This window comes from Phyllobates terribilis, unplaced genomic scaffold (genome assembly GCF_046119375.1).
Source record: "Phyllobates terribilis strain yellow unplaced genomic scaffold, ASM4611937v1 Scaffold_8__6_contigs__length_399053987, whole genome shotgun sequence".
NCBI classification, from domain to species: Eukaryota; Metazoa; Chordata; class Amphibia; order Anura; family Dendrobatidae; genus Phyllobates; species Phyllobates terribilis.
This window is the reverse complement of record NW_027362768.1, coordinates 362,874,265-362,894,022: the sequence shown is the minus strand read 5'-3', so window position 1 is coordinate 362,894,022 and position 19,758 is coordinate 362,874,265. Positions and strand designations below refer to the sequence as shown.

General features: G+C 47.8%; 1 protein-coding gene across 4 annotated transcripts in view; it reads right to left on the bottom strand.

Moving 5' to 3' along the window:
• The window catches only part of PLXNB1 (plexin B1), a 152,999-nt gene that overhangs the window by 107,025 nt on the left and 26,216 nt on the right, over window positions 1-19,758 (bottom strand). Inside the window, exon 1 of one of the 4 annotated variants that reach the window (XM_073644783.1) lies at window positions 4,265-4,383. The exons of the other annotated variants lie outside the window; for them this stretch is intronic. The gene's annotated coding sequence lies outside the window, so the exon portion shown is untranslated. Of the gene's footprint in view, window positions 1-4,264; window positions 4,384-19,758 lie in introns of those variants that run through there. 4 annotated transcript variants of the gene reach the window in all.

Here is a 19,758-nt window from a genome sequence, read left to right as displayed (position 1 = left end):
GCGTTCTTTAGCCCAAACAAGTCTCTTCTGCTTGTTGCCTGTCCTTAGCAGTGGTTTCCTAGCAGCTATTTTACCATGAAGGCCTGCTGAACAAAGTCTCCTCTTAACAGTAGTTGTAGAGATGTGTCTGCTGCTAGAACTCTGTGTGGCATTGATCTGCTCTCTAATCTGAGCTGCTGTTAACCTGCAATTTCTGAGGCTGGTGACTCGGATAAACTTATCCTCAGAAGCAGAGGTGACTCTTGGTCTTCCTTTCCTGGAGCGGTCCTCATGTGAGCCAGTTTCTTTGTAGCGCTTGATGGTTTTTCCAACTGCACTTGGGGACACTTTCAAAGTTTGCCCAATTTTTCAGACTGACTGAGCTTCATTTCTTAAAATAATGATGGCCACTCGTTTTTCTTTACTCTGAATTTGTATTATGGCAAGAAAAAAGCAGCTAACAGTCTATTCAGTAGGACTATCAACTGTGTATCCACTCGACTTCTGCACAACACAACTGATGGTCCCAACCCCATTTATAAGGCAAGAAATCCCACTTATTAAACCTGACAGGACACACCTGTGAAGTGAAAACCATTTCCGGTGACTACCTCTTGAAGCTCATCAAGAGAATGCCAAGAGTGTGCAAAGCAGTCATCAAAGCAAAAGGTGGCTACTTTGAAGAACCTAGAATATAAGACATATTTTCAGTTGTTTCACACTTTTTTGTTAAGTATATAATTCCACTTGTGTTAATTCATAGTTTTGATGACTTCAGTGTGAATGTACAATTTTCAAAGTCATGAAAATACAGAAAAATCTTTAAATGAGAAGGTGTGTCCAAACTTTTGGTCTGTACTGTACATCACCAGATAGGTATAAGACATATCAGAAATCATAAGCACCACTCTCACAAGGCAGTCATGATGAGTCCCAAATATTGGTCAGAGATGTCATATCTCACCATGTAGACCAAAGCACTGTGCCAGCAGAGGAAGGTCCAACGCGTATCGCTGCCTGAAGCAGCTTCATCAGGGGTAGTCTGTATGAGGTGCTGTCTCAGTAGCAGCATTTCCGAATTCCTTTTGCGTTCCATCTTATTTCTATGGGCGGAACGCATGCTCACGGCCTCCATGTGTTGAATATGAAGTACTCTGTAACGGGTCTGGGAGGCGGAACCTCTGGGCTACAATACAAGGGGGCGGTCCTTGTAAGGGAGCGGGTGGCGACCAGGCAGGCAGTCACAGGAGGTGACCTGGACAGTCTCTGAGTGAACGGGACAGTCTCTGAGTGAACGGGACAGTCTCTGAGTGAACAGGGCTGGAGGTCACGGCAAGTGACCGGGGCAGTCTCTAGGTATAGGGTTGGTACGACCTGTGGCGGCTGAAGATAGACGAGAGCTCCCAGGTGAGCAGGCGAGAGTCTCTGGATGAACGGGTGGTCACAGCATGTGACGGCGGAGCCTCCAGGAAGACCAGCGGACAGGCGACAGATGAGCGCTCCCAGGTGAGCGGGCAGAAGTCTCTGGACAGGCGGGTGGTCACAGCACGTGACGGCAGAGCCTCCGGGTAGGCAAACAGACAGGTAGCAGATGAGCGCTCCCAGGTGAGCGGGCAGGAGTCACTGGACAGGCAGGTGGTCACAGCACGTGACGGCGGAGCCTCCAGGTAGGCTAGCAGGCAGATAGCAGATGTGCGCTCCCAGGTGAGCGGGCAAGCTGGTCCATAGACAGACTGACAGGAGTTGGTAGGCAGACCGTCGGACCTCAGGCAGGCAGGCAGGTAGCTGATGTGCGCTCCCAGGTGAGCGGGCAAGAGTCTCTGGAATAGCTGGTGGTCACAGCACGTGACAGCGGAGCCTCCGGGCAGGCAAGCAGGCAGGTAGCGGAGAAGCGCTCCCAGGTGAGCGGGCAGGCTGGTCCTTAGACAGACTGACAGGAGTAGTAAGGCAGACCGTCGGACCTCAGACTAGCAGACAGGTAGCAAGTAATCAGGCAGGAATCTGACAGGTAACTGGCAGGTAACTGGCAACGGGACCTGAGGGCTGAAGCACAGGTGAGACACAGGTGCAAACAACATTGCTCGGGCACCTCCATTTTGGAGGAGGTGCCTTATATATGATGAAGTCCTCCGGCCATTGGCCGGGGACTCCTTAGGACGACGCGCGCGGCCCCTTTAAGAGGAGGGGAGCGCGCGCGCGCGCGCCCTAAGCACAGGGGCCGGGAAGGAGCGCGCGCTGACAGCAGAGCGGGAGGAGGACGCCGGGAAGGAGCGCGCGCTGACAGCAGAGCGGGAGAGGGACGCCGGGCACGGGGCAGAGCGGTGAGGGGAGCAGCGTCCCTGCCTAGCAGAGGGCAGGGACGCCGGCACTACATACTCCCTCATTAACACAACTGTACACCAGTTCCTTATCTTAGCACCATGCCTTCAAGTACTGAGACAGCAACTCATACAGACTACCCCTGACAAAGCTGCTTCAGGCAGAGATACGAAAGGGGGGAGAGTGGGAGAGGGGCGAGAGGGGAGAGTGGGAGAGGGGCGAGAGGGGAGAGTGGGAGAGGGGCGAGAGGGGAGAGGGGCAAAAGGGGGGGGGAGCGGAAGAGGGGCAAAAGGGGAGAGAGCAGGAGAGGGGCAAAAGGGGGGAGAGCGGGAGAGGTGCAAAAGGGGGGGAGAGGGGCAAAAGGGGGGAGAGCGGGAGAGGGGCAAAAGGGGGGAGAGCAGGAGAGGCGCGAAAGGGGGGAGAGGCGCGAAAGGGGGGGAGAGGCGCGAAAGGGGGGGAGAGGCGCGAAAGGGGGGGAGAAGCGCGAGAGGGGGGAGAGGCGCTAGAGGGGAGAGAGCGGGAGAGGCGCGAGAGGGGAGAGAGCGGAAGAGGCGCCAAAGGGGAGAGAGCGGGAGAGGGTCAAGGGGGAGAGGGTCAAGGGGGAGGGGCAAAGGAGGGGAGAAGGGCAAAGGAGGGGAGAGGGGCAAAGGAGGGGAGAGGGGCAAAGGAGGGGAGAACGGGAGAGGGGGAGAACGGGAGAGGGGCAAAAGGGGAGAGAGACGCGAAAGGGGGCAGAGGCGCGAAAGGGAGGAGAGGAGCAAAAGGGGAGAGAGGAGCAAAGGGGGGAAAGGAGCAAAAGGGGGGAGAGGAGCAAAAGAGGGGAAAGGAGCAAAAGAGGGGAAAGGAGCCAAAGGGGAAAAAGGAGCCAACGGGGAAAAAGGGGCTAAAGGGGAAAGAGGCGCTGAAGGGGAAAGAGGCGCAGTAGGGGAAAGAGGCGCAGTAGGGGAAAGAGGCGCGGTAGGGGAAAGAGGCGCGGAAGGGGGGAGAGCGGGAGAGGCACGTGAGGAGAGAGAGCAGGAGAGGTACGAGAGGGGAGAGAGCGGGAGAGGCGCGAGAGGGAAGAGAGCGGGAGAGGTTCGAAAGGGGAGAGAGAGGGAGAGGAGCGAAATGGGGAGAGTGGGACAGTCGCAAAAGGGGGGAGAGGCGGAGGAAGAGCGGGGCATCAATCCCCTCTCTTTTTTATGTATGCCCCCACTTATATCTGTTTCTTGACAATCTGGAACACGAGTCCTAATTGCAGATTAGGGAGAACAGATTAGGACATACAACTTCCGATATCTAATGATTTTTTTGTAAAATATAATTAGAATTTGCTAGTGACCCTGCCCCTGTGTGCACAGCCGGGTAGCGAGCCACGATGGATGAAGTGCTAATTACAAGCACATTTGATGTGTGAGATTTCTTCTGCGAGACGTCTTTGTGTACCCGAATAGGAAATCCAGCGATGGCTGATGAAGGAAGGAAAATAGACACTGTGTTCAGACTGCAGAAGAATCGGGTCATTTGGAGGGTCAGTGTCCTGTACACACAAGCCTCAGTATGATGAGAAATCACCAGGGCTGCAGTTGCAGTTTGCTGCGCCAAAGTACACACAGATCTCTGTCGCCCCCACCAGAAAGGCTGCATCACCCGACCACAGCAGGGTGGGCACTTTCCACTAAGTCCTGGCTCTACCGAAGAAAAGCTTCATTTACAAGTGGCCTGACACAGAGGTGTGGGAAGGGGTGAGGCGGCAGGTAGGGAACAACCGGGAGCAAATACACCATTCCTAATTTGAGTTGCTACTATATGAATCCATTATGTAACGGACGTAACTGGAAAATGAGGGTGGAAATGTCATGGGCATTGCACCAGTGGACATTTATATTAAGCTCTCTCCTCTGACTCCCCATACCCATGTATGCTCATCTTGACCGAGCATGCACGTATTCTCAAATAGAAAAAACATCTTCTGGCAGCAGCTTACCTCTGTGAGAAGAAAGGGACTGGGCAGCTGAAAGCTGACATGCCCAATCCTTCATTTAGAAGAGGGTTTTATGGCAGCACATACACACTGAATGGTGGCTTGGTTTGTCCAAATTGGCGGTTTCGGCAGATATGCACCTAATGTGTGTGGTCAGCTAAACTGAAGATCCACGTTACCGTCTTGGAAATTTTGAGAATTTCACGGAAATACCTGGAGATTATAAAGGATTTTACGGTTAGTCGTGGATTACGTGGGGCTGGGTTCAGGAAGAAAGTGTTTGTATTTTTGACTTAGGACTTTGGCAAATAAAACAAGACTAAAGTTGAGGTTTGTGGATTTTGCGCAAATTACTTTTTTTTTTTCACCCAGAAAAGCAAGATTTGATGTTTTGACACAAGGGTCCATTGTATCCTTCTATGTCCAGAGATGAAAGTTCTACAATCCAGACACAAAAAGTCCACACCCCTCAATAAAAAATAAAAAAACAAGTCCTAAATCATCCTAGTCTTTGAAGTTAATTGGATGTTCTGTTTCTGGGACAGTTGGATGGCAAGTTGGGTGCCAATGTGGCATTGTGACCAGGTGGGTCGTCAACTGGGGGGCATGTATGGGTGAGGAAAGGACAGATCATATTAGCCATCCTCCAATTGTGGCACTGGCTTTTGTCAGGACAGAAAGAACGTTGCTGATTTCCAATCCCTTCCGACTGTCAATTTCTCCTCCTTTTCTAAAAATGTCATTCATCCGGGGAGGGGAGTCCTGCGCAAGTTCTCGCCAACTTATATTAAAGCGGATGGTTCTATCTAGCACCACCTCTACAGGACATGAACTCTTGGTTGTCACTCAGCATTCTTAAAGGGTTATTCCTAACACTGTAAGTTACTGGGACCCCCACCAATCCTGAGAAGGGGGGTCTCTGAAATTACCCGTTGGAATGAAGTGAAAGCCGTGTACATGCAGCACCACTCCATTCACTGTCTATGGGAATACGCGAGATAGACGACCAGTCCCAAAGACGATAAATGGAGTAGAGGCACACAGGCGCGGCCACCACTCCGTTCTGATGGGGCATTTCAGAGCCCCATTCTTGGGATCGATTCTAGCAACCAGACCACTGTCGATCTGCAACTTATCACCTATTCTATGGATAGGTGATAACTTGCAGTGTTGGGAATAACTCTTAAAATCTGGGAAACTTTGTCAAACTTTTGATATGTTATAGTGACATTTTAAAAGTTTTGATTGTTGAGGTCACTATACTCGGACACCCACCACACATTGAAACAATGGGGCAAATGTGCTCTGCTAAGTAAGGAGCCCCTATGGCCTTGACTGGCTACTATTGTAGAGTCAATAGTGCGGTATATAAGTCCATAGATGGCATAACAGTTCATTCGTTTGGCACTCCGCAAACCAAAGATAACCAAGCAAAGCAGAAAGGGAGCATATAGCTCAGCGAAGCATTGCTGCCCCTTTGAACAGTCCCTATTTAGGTGGACTCGTCCCATGAATGGACCACAAAAGACCTGGCAATAATGCTGATATGTTTTATAAAAAAATAAGGAGGTGATTTTGCCGGTCTACAATCTATACATTGGATCCTAAAAAAGTAAACAGATGATGTCTATAAGTAGAAGGCAGCAGTAGCAGCAGTGGGCAGGTAGCGGCAGGTAGTCCTGGATTACTCCTGAGCCCCTGGGCTCCGAGGTATACATGGAGTTAAACGCCAATTATGATTTCACCTCCTCAAACACAATGACATGCCAGGCACATTCCGTATGAAACCCAACACTGTTTATCATCATCTCCCCGGTACACGATGAGTAAGTGGTAATGTGCCCGGCACGTCTCATTACAGATCGCTGTATACAGCTCCCATTGTGGCTATACCCTGGAAGACCCATGGAGAACTGATAATACAGCGAGCTGTGCAGGTGCTATTATGAGAGCACTGGGGCCACCACTTCAATGGGAGCACTTGTGGCCGCCCCTCGTATGTGACTAATAGGACTGCTACTCTTACGGGGGTCCTGTGGTTGTCACTCCTATGGGTGCTCAGGGGCCGCCACTCTCCTGGGGCCGCCACTTTAATGGGGAAACTCCAGGTGCTATTATGAAGGCACTAGGGCCACCATTCCTATGGTGGCATTGCGGTTGCTATTCCTATGGGAGTACTTGTGGCCGGCTCTCGTACTCGACAACTGGGGCTGCTACTCTTAAGGGGTCACTGTGGCTATCACTCTTATGAGGAAACTGGAGGTGGTATTATGGTGGTGCTTTGGCCGTTACTCACATGGGGTCAGTGTGGCGGCCACTCTCTTGGGGGCACTGTGCATGTGCTATTATGGGGACACTGGGTTCGTCCCTCCCATAAAGAAGCTGCACAGGTGCTATTAAGGGGGCGCTGTGCTGTCACTCATAGGGAGCACTTTGCATGTGCTATTATGGGGGAACTGGGGCCGTCACTCCCATGGAGAAGCTGCACATTTACTATTAAGGGGGTACTGCAGCTCTCACTCTCATAGGACACTTCACTCACAAGAACGACCACCATAGTGCACCTCTAAGAGGGAAGGGCTTTTAAAAGGGACCCTGTGGCTGTCACTCTCAAGGGGCACTGTACGTATGCCATTATGAGCGCACTGTGGATGTTACTCTTATGGGGTCACTGTAGCAGTCAATTTCTCTACTCAAGATTCGGATGTATGAAGCTGAAGTCTTTCCAAAGGCTTGGTTGATATTTTAAGGGGTGGGACACACAACTGAACATTTTGTGCCTTCTTCCACCCACCTTATCTGCTTACAAGTTTCTTTTATTAGGAAATGCCCAAAGTGAAATGAAGACGTGTATCTTGTCTGCTCTGCTTTCTCCCGACTGTATCTTTGCATATAAAGACATATGAGAACAGCGCCCCGACATGTACTGCACAGCCCCCCAGTCACATCCAAGAGTCAGATGTTGCTTTGAAGGTGACATTTACAATCCTGAAAATCCCTACAGATTGAAACGCGTTAGTATGTCTGAGTCACACAAAGACGCCGATGAACCAAATACATTTCAATAAGGCAGCGGAGGCTGCGAGACCCTCAGGAGAGTTTATCTATACGAGAGGAGTCCCAATTCTGGAAGTCGGGGAGATATATATTATATACACATAACCCTATACATGCTGAATGAGCGGCGAAGTGCCAACCACCGGGCTAATCTGCTCTAATACATATAGGCTGCGAATAATGATTTGTAATCCGGGTGACCCACATACACAGGAGTAATCCACAGCACAACAATCGTTTTATGCTTCACTCTTCATTCCTGATTGGGGAAATCATAGGATTCATGAACCCCAGGAGAGTCAAAGGCCAAGCGAGGGGGCCTCCTGGCACCGTACACAGAAAAAAATCATTGGGTGCCACTTCCAGGGAGGTTTCTGCTGCTCAAAGGAGATTGGCCAACTCTTCTAGGAACCTGGAAGGTGTCCCCTTTCTTTGGGAATCTCCTGGAAGTTCTGAAAGAGTTGGCAAGTATGGAGACAAACCATGTGACACAATTCCCAAGAAGGTTGTCAGGTATCAGGTCTGGAAATTCTGCCTAACCATACAACGGTGAATGAAACAGGAGTATGATGCTATCCACAGGATAGGTGATACATGGATGATTCTAGGGTCCCAACGGGCTGATCCCGCACAATGAGGTTCCTGTATCCATGTGTGACCACCACTCCAATTATGAAGATGGTTACCCATCCTAACTATCTCTCACATGAACATGAAAATGTGGTTATGCATGTGCACCACCCCTGCATTCCCATTGGGGATGCCGGACCCCCGTTCTTGGGATCAGTAGAGGTCCCAGTGGTCAGAAAGATGATAAATGTTATTGACGAGATAACCTCTTTAAGGCCCAATACTTCTCACATCTGAGGGTCTGATACAATTGTACCCAGCCTAGACCATCATCTGTGATCTAAGCAGCCTGCACTTCAGACTGATACACTTTACTTACCGTCATGGACACATGGTAGCAAACTATCCAGACAGGAGAGATATGTGCTACTGGTATAATTAGCTCAGACTGGATGCATTTGTAACAAATTGTGAAATTCTGCTCATATGAAAAAAAAAGTGTTACCATTCACTGACAGTAAACAAGGATCTGCAAAATGGTGAGAAAGAATAAAAATACTGCAAAACACCTGCTTAATTTACATAAAACCTGGAAATCTTGTCTCACTAGATTTCACATTGTAAGTGCCATAAATACCCCACTGATACACAGAGGATACAAGATACAGAGTGGAAGCAGAAACATGAGATGGGTCAGCAGAGATGTTGGCACAGACCCAGGACACTAAATGGGAACATCCTCCAGCTCCGTCTGTGTCTCAGCCCCTAACACTTGCTCTTTGTCCAGCACAATTCTGCAGCTACAGTGACAGTTCATAACCTTACCCAGGCATCTGTGGAGATCCCATCGCTGTGCCAAACTTACCCCCAATAAACAATCTCTCAGCTACCCTCTTTAGTCCTTCTACAAAATTCTCAGCTGATTGGGAGTAGTAGTAATAGTAGTAATCAAACATGGGTGTTATGCAGATACCCATGGTACTGTATTCTAGTGCTTGGTGCTACTCCAAGGCATCTCCGGAGATCCCATCACTGTGCCAAACTAACCTCAGTTTCACACTCTACATTTTAGCCTTCTCAGATGATTGGGAGTAATAGTCATCGAATATTGGTCGTTCTATGTAGCCAAGAGCGCCAAAGTATAATCTAAACACCCCCATTCTAATGATTATGTGGGTTATAGCACCTAGACCTCTACCAATCTTTTGTACTGAAAATCCAGAGATTGACAAATATTAAAACGAGTAATCCAGCAAAAAAAAAAAAAGAACAAATGTTCCATATAAGCAAGTCCCCAGGGTCTCCAGGTACTTTCTGCTGCTATAATACAGCAATGACGTGTCATTCAGCATTATGTGACATCATCACCATAGGATGGCAACTGGAAGCTGTAGGCGATCCCTATCACCAGCGGGGCATTTAAAAGAAAAATGTTTTTTTGCTGGCCCATAAAAATAAAAAAATACACTTGGCATGGGATCTTTCTCCAACGTGCCTAATGGAAAAGTCTATGTGTCATCTAATATAAAAAGGTGTTGGCACAGCATATAGGGGTGTCAGCATTAATTTATAGCACAGCCCGGCCATTCAGCAGACACAGTGTATCACCCTGTACTGTATCATACTATAATGCCAGGCTATAATGGGGGAGGTCACATCTGCAGCCCGCTGAGCTCGACAGCTGCCGCAAACTGCAGGAGGCTACGTGCCACATGTAAATGAGCGCCTGCTGCTGAATTCTGCATGGAAATTTCACTCTTTTTAATCTGGGTAAATCGGTCAAGAAAATTCTCCGTCATCATTCTGCAGTTCCCCCACAATGACACTTATAGAAATGTAACATGACAAGTGGCATGAGCAGTTAACACATCAGCAAGAAGCAATCATAGGATCCTACTTAACACTGCCCAATGTCAATGTGACATCTAGTTACGGATTCCCCTTATCCTCTTCCCCTAGCTTCATACAGGGGAACTAACAGACTCATTTAAAAGGGATATTCCACAGAATATTGAGATTGTAACCATAGATTCTGCATGATTAACGGATGATAATGTGATGTTTTACTTTGGAAAATGCATTTATTTTATTATTTAAATTCACTTTTTTTTCCCAGCGGTCTTTGAAAATTCCATGCAGCTTTTGCCGCATGGAAGGGCATTTATGGCTTCTTAGTTCATGAATATAATAATATAAATTAGAGAAGGTGAGAAGTTTGGAGGAAATTTCAATTTCTGCTTAAGTCAGCTTCTTTTCGGATTAAAACTGGATCAATGATCAGATGATCGTTACAGATTTAACTGCAGCAGAAACAATTGTGCGTTTTCCCTGCAGCGGCCACTACTGGGCAAATGAAGTATTACAAGTCAGGCATTTAAAGGAAGGGAGAATTTCACTGGTCTGCTAATGGACGTTTGTATGATGGCTAAATGCCCGGATAAGGCATGTGGAAGGAGGCTGTATCCTAACACCATGTAGCAGTGAAAAAAGAACACAGCAACCACTACAACTGTCAAATCTGCCTAAAAATACATAAATGAGAAATGTATTATTGCATAAGTAGATAGATTTACCCTTGCAGAGTCTGGGAAAGCCAAGTAAGAATCTCTATAGGGCCTCCAACTCCAATGGCGGCCAAATTTTTGGCCGTTCATATATTGCCCACAGCCAAACAAAACAGGATGAAAAGTGATTTTTTTTACTTCATTTCAATAGCAAAAATGACCTTGAGGCTCCCTTTCACACGTCTGCTTAAAAAAACGTAAGAGCGAGACGGTCCGTTTTTACTATCCGTGTGGTTTTCTGTTGGCCTTTTTTTTGTGTGTGTGTGTTTTCTTTTTGTATTACTGGGTTAGTAATGGGGGTGTCTGATAGACACCTCTCCATTACTATCACCAGGGCTTGATGTCAGATGTGTTTTTGGACAATTCACAGCTGTCATCAACCCCAAGCCCCATTGCCAGTGCACCAGGGCAATCAGAGCAATCGGGAAGAGAAGGGTAAGAAGCCAGAATTGGAGAATCTAATGTGATGCGACACTTCTAGGGCGGCTGCAGACTGGTATTTTTAGGTTGGGAAGGGCCCAATAACCATGGAACTTCCCAGCCTGATAATATCAGCCCACAGCTGTCTGCTTTACCTTTGCTGGTTACCAAAAATTATGTATTTTTTCATTTATTTATTAGGTTAATACATGTACAGTAAACTACACACTATATATCTCACAGATATCTATCTTTGCACATCTTTAACCACGTAAAAATCTTTAATTTCTATTCTGGCACACGGATGACACACGTATGTAGTGTGTGTGTTTGCGAGAAGTATTGTCATCCAGTCTGTCGGGAAAAAAAAATGTCTACGTATAGGTCACACGGACACAGTGTGAAAACACGGACATGTGCGCAACCCCATATATTATAATGGGTATGTGTGCGTATGTGCCAAATGTACCAGAAACACGGATGTGTGAAAAGGGCCTTAATTAAAGTTATTTCAAAGGACATTGCCGTCACTTTTATCCTCCTCTGTGGATGTGGCAGATAAATCACCGTCGCTAATGAATTCATCATACGTGTAAGCAACAGCCGCCGGCAATCGAGGGGTTAAACGTTAAACAGTAATTAAGACGAAACCTGTCGCGCTCTTTTATTTTCTTCCGCAGAAATATAATAGGAAGGATCCTGTCGCGGGACGAATCTTTTTGCTCTCCTCCGCCACCTGAGCCTTTATTATCTCTGCAAACAGCAATCTGTTCAGCCAGCGGGAGACCCGAGCGGTTGTCTGCTTAGATGACAAATCCCATCAGACGGCTAAATGTGCGGCACAGAGACGATGGCGTGCGTGTGTGAGGTGTGCGGTGGGTAAAGACGGTGGGCAGGGAGGGTACAGGGAACATGGCCTGGGCCATGATTGGTTTTACTTCACTTCTATATCTCACTGAAAGCAGGGCTGTGGAGTCGGACCCCATTTTGGTGGAGTCGGAGTCCGTATAAAATGGACCGACTCCAACTCCTAAAATATATAATAAATTGGGTACAGTAGTTCAATGCAGTTTGTGGGGAATAATTTTTCATAAGAATTTGGTAAAGTTATGAAATGTCCTATAAATGTCTGTCCTATTCCTGATCTAAGGGTCTAGACTTTTAGCTGAGATGAATCTGTGCTACAGTGAATTTATCACTTACACATGAGCCATGTATGAGGGAGTCGGAGGCCAGGCTTACCGACTCCACAGCCCTGAGTGAAAGACCAAAGTATATTTGCAAAATTGCATCATGGTTTGAAACTGGGGTCTCGTCCGGGATAGAAAAAAATAATTTTTAGGGATTTTTTTTTATACTGGTGGTAAAGAAAGTAAGATCAGATCAGCTGTCATGTGCCGGAAAAGATGCGGGCTCAGCGCAGGAGCCCGCACCAAAGGGGGGATACACGACCTATGACTTATTTATACGTCATAGGTTGTGAAGGGGTTAACATGGCATCAGTGCAGTACATGAAGGGGGCTGGCTGACTGCTGATTTCAGAAGCTAAGCTAGACCCCTATTCTTCTTCAGGGCCGGTTTTAGACAAAGTGGGGGCCTGGGCAAAAGTTTAAAGTGGGGCCCCAAATGCTGACATATTGCACCATCACACAGAAACATTTTGGTTGTATTTACAGGCGCTGAGTTCAGGCTGTTAAATGAGCGCAATCGACAACATTCAAGTCCTTCGGCGCTTGTTTCCCGGCCTCTTTACACAGGATGAGGAAGAATGATGGGAACAGAACAATGACTAGCAGATCAATCTGTCCCCATACACATCATGTTATCAGCAGCACATCTGTAGTTTTCACAGGGTGATGTGCTGCCGAGAACAATGATTTTTGTTCCGGCATAAAGAATCTAGTCACCCCATGGATGAGCAGCATTTTGCTCGTTTATTGGGTGATTGTTGACATGTTCACTCTTATCAACTCTCGTATGCACTGCTGGTATTTATAAATATGGATGCAATATACATACACCATATGCGACACACACATACTGTATGTATATACACATAGCGCACGCATGTATACACAGAGCACATACATACAGATATATATGTATGTGCTCTGTGTATAAATATTAAAAGGAATAATCCAGCAAAAAAACAATGTTCCATCTAAGTAAGTCCCTAGGGTTTCCAGGTACTTTCTGCTGTTATCATACAGAAATGACAGTATATATGTATACACAGAGCACATACATACAGAGACATGCTATATACAGAGTACATACATACAAACAGATAACAGACAGACACAGAGATAGAGAGATGTATAGAAAGACGGACTGAGATATAGATAGATATGAGAGATGGAAGGATAGATAGACACACACTGTATAATTCTTACCAGTCTGTCTTCTCTTCCTCAGTTCTTCTAAACTCCTGCAGGGCAGAGGACCAGTGGTGATACCATAGTCACATGACTGTGATGTCACCACTGGTCCTGAAGCAGGATTCAGTGAATGCAGTAAATGCTGGGGGCCCCTAAGGGAGTAGGGGTCTTGGGCAATTTTTCACTCTCTAATGCCGTCCCTGCTCTTCATAGACCGAGAAGGGGGCTGGCCGAGCTATTGAAATGAGCCAGTCAGCCAGCCCCCTTCACACACAAACACTGAGAATACCATCTTGTGTTACGGGGCCCATGGAAAGGACATATTTGCGCACTTTTACCCCACTCTTGTATTGCAGCCATATTACAGACCCTAAACGTGGCAATACGATGATCAAAGGACACAGGCCCAATATAGGATGACGGAGCTCCCACTTATTGAGACAAGACAGAAGTAGCCGTAAGACAGCACATCTAGCGAAGAGGAAAACAATATTATAGAAGGAAGTTTTACTTTTTTGCGCAATATTAATATGTCATATATATACACATAGCATTTATGCTACACATAGCAATTATGTTTACACACACGCTGTTACATATATTACATTTAGCATTTTTTAATGCCCCCTGATGTGTGATTTAGGCCAGTTGTATAAGGGATGCTTTTAATTCCCAGCTTTTACAGTCAGCCCCAGTAATTATTCCCCAGGCCCTGAAGGTCACCTTGGTAGTCAGCGCAGCACATGCAGACAGAGGCCGCCCATTCATCCTCTGAACATGAACCATTTACAGACTGGACCCATCATATTGGTGTAATGAGTCAGAAACGTGTCAATTTCCATATACTCCCCGGAGGGAGAATGAATACACAATTATGCCCCATCGTGCCTTATGTCTGCATTAGCCTTGATCCAGATGAGAGAAGGCAGAGCCCGAAGAGCAGGGAGTGTAACCCACCATACAAAGCCCCTCTATAAAGAGCGCACTACACAATAATCCCTACGGTTAATGCCGTGTAAATAGTCTTAATGGGGTGGGCTTCAGGGTGGGTGACTGGGGCCAAAATATCACAATTCATATACGTCTGTGCAGATGGTACATAATGCTCTAAAAAACACAGAAAAGGATAAATACTAAAACTAAATAAAAAGTTTAAATTGCAACTTTGTAAAATTAGCCCCAATTCATGGCCACATTCACATACAATCTGCACAAATAGACTTGGGTACAAACAGCGTAGCTACAGACTGAGCGTACGGGGGAGCCGCAGACCGGGTACGGGGGAGCCGCAGACCGGGTACGGGGGAGCCGCAGACCGGGTACGGGGGAGCCGCAGAACGGGTACGGGGGAGCCGCAGACCGGGTACGGGGGACTGGAGACTCCAGGAAAAGTTCGTCACATGTGAGAAGCTGCAGATAATTATCACCTCAAGGAGGAAGAGGGAATCATCATGGAGGAAAAAAGGCAAAGTGGATGGTGCCGTCACTGCAGACACTAATATGTGAGCACTGAGGAGGGGATTATTAGGAGGGTGTAGAGGCTGATACTATTATGGGGTATTAAGGCTAACACTTATGAGGTGGTCAGTGTTAGCAGTGGTTTTGAGGTTGCCATTGTTGTAGGGCAGTGGTTCTCAACTCCAGTCCTCAAGGCCCACCAACAGATCATGTTTTCAGGATTTCCTTAGTATTGCACAGGTAATAATTCCATCACCTGTGCAAAACTAAGATAATCCTGAAAACCTGATCTGTTGGTGGGCCTTGAGGACTGGAGTTGAGAACCACTGTTGTAGGGGGAACAGTGGTTGACTTTTGTATAGAGCCACAGAAGGCCTTCACCTGTATGGAGCCACAGAAGGCCTTCACCTGTATGGAGCCACAGAAGGCCTTCACCTGTATGGAGCCACAGAAGGCCTTCACCTGTATGGAGCCACAAAAGGCCTTCACCTGTATGGAGCCACAAAAGGCCTTCACCTGTATGGAGCCACAAAAGGCCTTCACCTGTATAGAGCCACAGAAGGCCTTCACCTGTATGGAGCCACAAAAGGCCTTCACCTGTATGGAGCCACAAAAGGCCTTCACCTGTATGGAGCCACAGAAGGCCTTCACCTGTATGGAGCCACAGAAGGCCTTCACCTGTATGGAGCCACAAAAGGCCTTCACCTGTATGGAGCCACAAAAGGCCTTCACCTGTATGGAGCCACAAAAGGCCTTCACCTGTATGGAGCCACAAAAGGCCTTCACCTGTATGGAGCCACAAAAGGCCTTCACCTGTATGGAGCCACAAAAGGCCTTCACCTGTATGGAGCCACAAAAGGCCTTCACCTGTATGGAGCCACAAAAGGCTTTCACCTGTATGGAGCCACAGAAGGCCTTCACCTGTATGGAGCCACAGAAGGCCTTCACCTGTATGGAGCCACAGAAGGCCTTCACCTGTATGGAGCCACAAAAGGCCTTCACCTGTATGGAGCCACAAAAGGCCTTCACCTGTATGGAGCCACAGAAGGCCTTCACCTGTATGGAGCCACAGAAGGCCTTCACCTGTATGGAGCCACAGAAGGCCTTCACCTGTATGGAGCCACAGAAGGCCTTCAGCTGTATGGAGCCACAGAAGGCCTTCACCTGTATGGAGCCACAGAAGGCCTTCACCTGTATGGAGCCACAGAAGGCCTTCACCTGTATGGAGCCACAGAAGGCCTTCACCTGTATGGAGCCACAGAAGGCCTTCACCTGTATGGAGCCACAGAAGGCCTTCACCTGTATGGAGCCACAGAAGGCCACACCTGTATGGAGCCACAGAAGGCCACACCTGTATGGAGTATTGTTAAGAAAGCACAGAAGCAGACCCTGTTATGAAGGCACTGATGATGAAGACACTGATGAAATCAATAAAGATGACATTTATGGAGGCCCTGAAGATGACACTGTTATGACGGCACTTAGACTTACATTATTATGAGGCTGTCAGTGTAAACGTCTTTGAGATTGCTATTCTCATGGAGGCACTGTGGTTGATTCCGTTACGGAGGCAGTGGCGTCATTGTTGTGGGTGTGCTGAGGCCGCTGTAATAACTATGAAGAAATTGTGAGTGATCATGATCTTGGGACACTGTGGCATACAGTAATGGTGGCAGAGCTGCTCACACTGCTATAAAGGAAACAGTGGTGGCACTTATGGGGGCACTATGGCTCGCACTGATAAAACACCAAGGCTGCTCATATTATAGGGGCACTTATGAGGGCACTAAGGCTGACACTGTTGGTGCCAGACTTTGTTATGTGGGCACTTTTAAGATGAGCTGTGACTGGCACTGTCATTGTGGGCACCGAGGCCGACACTGTTCTAAGGAGACTGGGCATGTGCACAGGGGGCATATAAGAAACAACTGTGCCGCGGGTGTGACACTGCAGACGTACACAAGCCATGCTGGTATTACCGGCTTCCTCCGCCATTTCTATATATAATATTAATCTGATGTGACCGATACCGGAGAGCAGTCAGGATACGGGCGCGCAGAGCGGTGGATTTTTCCGCTGAAATGAATTGTCAGCCGCAGCGACTTATCTGCTGCAGTATACTGTCCCCTGTGACTAAGACCCCGCAGAGCCGCAGTATACTGTCCCCTGTGACTAGGACCCCGCAGAGCCGCAGTATACTGTCCCCTGTGACTAGGACCCCGTAGAGCCGCAGTATACTGTCCCCTGTGACTAGGACCCCGCAGAGCCGCAGTATACTGTCCCCTGTGACTAGGACCCCGCAGAGCCGCAGTATACTGTCCCCTGTGACTAGGACCCCGCAGAGCCGCAGTATACTGTCCCCTGTGACTAGGACCCCGCAGAGCCGCAGTATACTGTCCCCTGTGACTAGGACCCCGCAGAGCCGCAGTATACTGTCCCCTTTGACTAGGACCCCGCAGAGCCGCAGTATACTGTCCCCTGTGACTAGGACCCCGCAGAGCCGCAGTATACTGTCCCCTGTGACTAGGACCCAGCAGAGCCGCAGTATACTGTCCCCTGTGACTAGGACCCCGCAGAGCCGCAGTATACTGTCCCCTGTGACTAGGACCCCACAGAGCCGCATTATATTGTCCCTGTGACTAGGACCCCGTAGAGCCGCAGTATACTGTCCTTGTGACTAGGACCCCGTAGAGGAGCAGTATACTGTCCTTGTGACTAGGACCCCGTAGAGCTGCAGCATACTGTCCTTGTGACTAGGACCCCGTAGAGCCGCAGTATACTGTCCTTGTGACTAGGACCCCGTAGAGCCGCAGTATACTGTCCTTGTGACTAGGACCCCGTAGAGCCGCAGCATACTGTCCTTGTGACTAGGAGCCCGTAGAGCCGCAGCATACTGTCCTTGTGACTAGGAGCCCGTAGAGCCGCAGTATACTGTCCTTGTGACTAGGACCCCGTAGAGACGCAGTATACTGTCCTTGTGACTAGGACCCCGTAGAGACGCAGTATACTGTCCTTGTGACTAGGACCCCGTAGAGCCGCAGTATACTGTCCTTGTGACTAGGACCCCGTAGAGCCGCAGTATACTGTCCTTGTGACTAGGACCCCGTAGAGCCGCAGTATACTGTCCTTGTGACTAAGACCCCGTAGAGCCGCAGTATACTGTCCTTGTGACTAGGACCCCGTAGAGCCGCAGTATACTGTCCTTGTGACTAAGACCCCGTAGAGCCGCAGTATACTGTCCTTGTGACTAGGACTCCGCGGATTTCACCCCCCGACGAGCCAGAAAAGCTTGTGTATCGTACAAATCTGTAGTTATTACGCAGCTCTGATCCCTGGGGCCCAGGGTGTAAACTTACAAGACGTGGAAGAAGGTGAAGCAATTCTGAAACCCGGCCCGTGACTCCTTACATAACCAAACGCTTTTCTCACTTTTATAAAAGCCCAGTTAACCCCTCATTGTCCAGTGAACCTGCCGATGACACAAAACTCAGCAGTATCACAAGGGCGTCTTCCTGTAATCCGGCAGCCATATATCCTGATATTTACAAAGCATCTTAGATAAGTGGCACCAAAGTTGCCTGGCACAGAATTGCTTGTGTCACTTGGGTTGATATCTGTCAATCAAATGATCCTTCGGCCAACAGTTGGCTTAGGTCTATGACCAGTTTACTACAGGCGGATATGCTCCTTTCCTGGACTGAGGACAGGGCTGTAGGGGCAACTTTACCCATTTTCCCCAAATCACATCCATCTATTGCCAAAACTGTGAGGATGAGGATTTTCCATGCGCTGACAGATTAATAGTCGAACAAGTGGCCCTCGTGGTTAATACTGCGGCCAACAGAAAAGTTTTTCGTCCGGGTGAACTCTGTACGTCACGGTCCAGCTGAGCTGTATTATCAGTGTTTATTTTGGGCCGCCTATCTCCAGTGAACGGGCAGAGTGGGTGTAATATGGAATCACACCGCAGACCGTGGGGCGGACATTCCACCAAATTCACAATGCTGACATCCACCCAAAGACAGCAGGTTGCATTAACCCCTTGATTAACACCCATTAAAAAAAAATCTGGAGAGCACCAATCATCCAAACATACTGGTCCGGCGCTTATACTCCATGTCATGTTGGGGGTAGCAGGTCTAAAGCCGGATTATAGCTGTTGTGTACTGCCTCTGGGAGGTGTTAGCCATAGCGATGTGTACACTGGAGATACAATACAGGTAGAGCATGGGACTAGGTCCAGAAATTGGGAAAGAGGGTAGGCTGCAAAATATGTACTATGTCCCCCATACATATAAGGTTCTGTTCACACATTCATTAAATGGATGCCATTTAGTGCAATAGTTGTTTTTTTTTTATTAGCTGTCTTTTTAGTGAATGGCGTGATCTATTGCCCTTTACCATACTTTTTTTTTTATTGGAATATGTTGCCATTTATTGGCCATAATTACATGAAAGGGACACATTTTTGGCTGCCATTAGGCTAAACTAACTTTTTTTTTTAACGGCCTTAGTTTCGGCTCGATCTCGGGCTATGACGACTTGATGGATTAACGCTCTGTAAAAAGATTGATCTTGTGGAAGGCTAGATAGGTCCACCAGGGTCTTCTGCGCCGTTATCTTGATTGTATCAAGCCATCAGGTTGCTTTTCTTCCTCTTCACTTTGTTCCTTCTATTCTTCCGATCACGATGTCCTTCTCCGGTGATTGCTCTCTTCGTATGATGTGTCCAAATTAGGCAAGTCGTAGCTTGGTGATCCTTGCTTCCAGTGACATGTCTGGCTTGATTTGTTCCAAAATTGATTTGCTTCTTCTTCTTTCCATCCATGGTATTGATAACATCCTTCTCCAGCTCCACATTTCAAAGGCGTTGATTCCTCTTCTGTCTTGTTTCTTTATCGTCCAGGTTTCGCATCCATATGTTACCACAGAAGAGACCAGACAATGTAAGAGCCGTATTATACAACAACCCATTTGGATCACAAACATAAATGATTAGAGGTTCAAAAGTGGGAACAGTGCCCCTTTTGTCCACCAAAAACAACTCCAT